Raw genomic sequence first — 2,808 nt, forward strand, 5'->3', positions numbered from 1 at the left:
AGAGGGCGGCCCGGGACGCTGACAGCTGGGAAGGCCGCGCTGTTCCCGTTCCCCTGGGCTGTACCGGCGGGCCCGGCCGTAGGGGGCATTGTTGCCGCTTCTGAGGCCTCTGAGCTCCAGGGGAAGTGCTGCTGGCCACGAGTGGTCTGGCACGCCGTCCCGCTCTGCCTCGCTGCGCCAACCACCCCCAGGGCTGTCGGGTCCCGCTGTGGCCGACTGTGCAATTTTGGGCCTCTCTGGCTTATTTTCCGGTGCGGCCTTGTCCTCTGACCTCTTCAGAGGAAAGCTGTAGGCTTAAGAGGGCCTACAGAGAAATTTATCACTTGGTATTGCCAGGCATTTATACATACCCTGGTATGATTTGTAATTAAATGTCCTCTTGCCTCAGATCAGGTCTGCAACTACTTGCTTCCAGTTTGTTATAATAAAAACTTGTGCAAAAACACTTTCTGGTGAGAAAGATTGCTTCCAAATTACAAAGGCATACAAGACACACATCAGCTCATTGTGTGTGCATCAGCTTGGATACATGAGATATTTCAGTCATAGTATCAGTGTGTATGTTGCCCGTCATTTTTCTTTTAAAAACCCCTTCTATTTAATTCATTAATTTCTTTAATAGATTTGCCTATTCTATCATTCTTCTTAGGCAGTCGTGCTTTAGGGAAGTGCTTTTACAGATAAACTCAAGTTTTCTTACAACCGTGACAACTTCTGTTTAAGTCAGTGGGAATTTTTCCTTTGAAAGCGAGGATGGGGGAGGTCCAGGCTTAGAAAATACTTTGTCAGAGCAGCAGCTGCAGCTTTCGTTATATTCTATCCTGTGTGATACACAGGACTTTAAAATATAGCCACAGAGATGAGTCCAGCTGGACACAGACTACCCTAGTTAGTTATAATGACCCATCTAGATGTGTACAGATAAAAATACAAAAGTATTATTTTACAGCAAAGGTGAAATAAATTATTTAATCAAAGTTACATCATGGAGCTTGGAGGTTAGTTAGTGCCCCTGCTACTCAGCCTTACACTTAAAACTAAACCTTGACAACAAAATCTATTGTAAAGCCACAAAAACGTCCAGTTGCTTAAACTGGCACTCAAATGCAGATCCCTGAATTAGGCAGTTCTACTAATTCTTTGATCTCATGGTAAAAAATGAAAACAAATATGTTTATCAGACAGCCTCCAGGATTTTAGAATAAAATCAATCCAAATTCAGTGCAAGTGAAGCTCAACTTAATGTCTCCTTTGTATTATTATAGCAGCTCCCAAGGCCTCACAACTGGCAATTTATAGTCTTAATTTATTGACACACATCATATGAGATCAGATTTTTAAACCCTGGGGCAGAGGAATGCCTCGCTGAATTGGCTGTTTCAAGCCAAATTCCACCAAGTCCCCCTGTGGAATCCTTTAAAATTAATGTATCTTTTAAAAATTAAAGTTAGAAGACAATTTTCTGAGCAAGTGTTTTTAGAGTAATTGCCCTTTGCAATAGGATGTCAATAACAACATTTGAAAAGATACACAGCCACCACAGTGGTGCAGTAAGTAAATTTGGGCATGGCCTTTGCAAGCTGATGTTTCGGTATCAAGTGCTTGATGGTGTAAAGTCCAGTTACTGTATAGGAAATTTATCACTGGTGTTGGAAAGGTTTCATCAAGTGCATTTTCAGATCTAGTTGATGTTTTGTAATGAGTGAAATTTCACAAAGAGGTTGTGCGAACAGGAAGCAGTCCTTATCAGTGACTCTGCTTTGTTTTGAAGACAGATTTAAAGAGTTTTCATAGACATAAAGATCAAGAAGTGGATAAAAGGTTACAAGGAAGTCCTGAGAGAAAGGCTAGTTCACAAAACATTTTTTTTTCACAGAAAAGCTTGCAGGTTCAGGTTTTGAAGATCCTTAGAAGTAGGTAGTTAAATAATATGGCGAGTGGAAGTATTTACATGGAAGATTTCAAGGTGGAATAACAACTAAAGAAATGAAAGCTATTTTACAAGCAAAAAGAGAAGGGCCCAACAAACTAAGCTGCTAGACAGGACTGTATTTCCTCCTCAGCCCCATGGCAACTGAGAAAATTCAAGAAACATGAAGGACCACCAATCACAGTAGCATTTTATATGCGGCTATTGAAACCGAATGGTCTCACAGCCAGCCTTTTCCACCGGCCAACACCAAACAGATGCACCCCGCATGCAGCGGTAGATGGCAGCCACGTTCCACGTAAAACTCAGAGCCCTCAATTCCAGGAAAAAATTTCCCAGCTACATTGAGGTTCTTTTCATAACCCAACATCAATTAATGAAAAAAATTGAAATTGCTTAGTATGTAACTTTTAGTCTATATTTATGCTGCAGTCACTTCTCTGAGCTCAGCTCAAAATCATACCCCTCTTTAGCATTAGAATAAGTAGTTGAGATGCTTACAGCAGTATTTTTGCATCTGGTTCACCCTTTTTTGAGTCCACTGAGCTCCGTTCTGTTACAAACACATGTCCTTCATTTCTTCATCTTGCTTAGGTGTGAGTTGGGCTGGTAACCTTCAGTGCTGTATACACAACTCCTTAGAAAACTCTTGCTGGTCAGCAGAAACAGTTATCAGGAAGGCTCAAGTCCAAGTATTTACAGAAGTTATAAAAAGAGCTTTCCTACCAGAGAAAGTAGATTGTTAGCTGTTCCCTAATGTGCACGGACAGGTAGCTTAAAACACTTAAAATATTCAGGGACTGCAGTAAACCTTTTTCTGCCTTTTAGTTATTGAGCCATTCATTACACTTCATGCTATCAAAATTTTCCTCTACAAA

Source organism: Mesitornis unicolor, unplaced genomic scaffold (genome assembly GCF_000695765.1).
Source record: "Mesitornis unicolor isolate BGI_N332 unplaced genomic scaffold, ASM69576v1 scaffold54126, whole genome shotgun sequence".
Taxonomy (NCBI): domain Eukaryota; kingdom Metazoa; phylum Chordata; class Aves; order Mesitornithiformes; family Mesitornithidae; genus Mesitornis; species Mesitornis unicolor.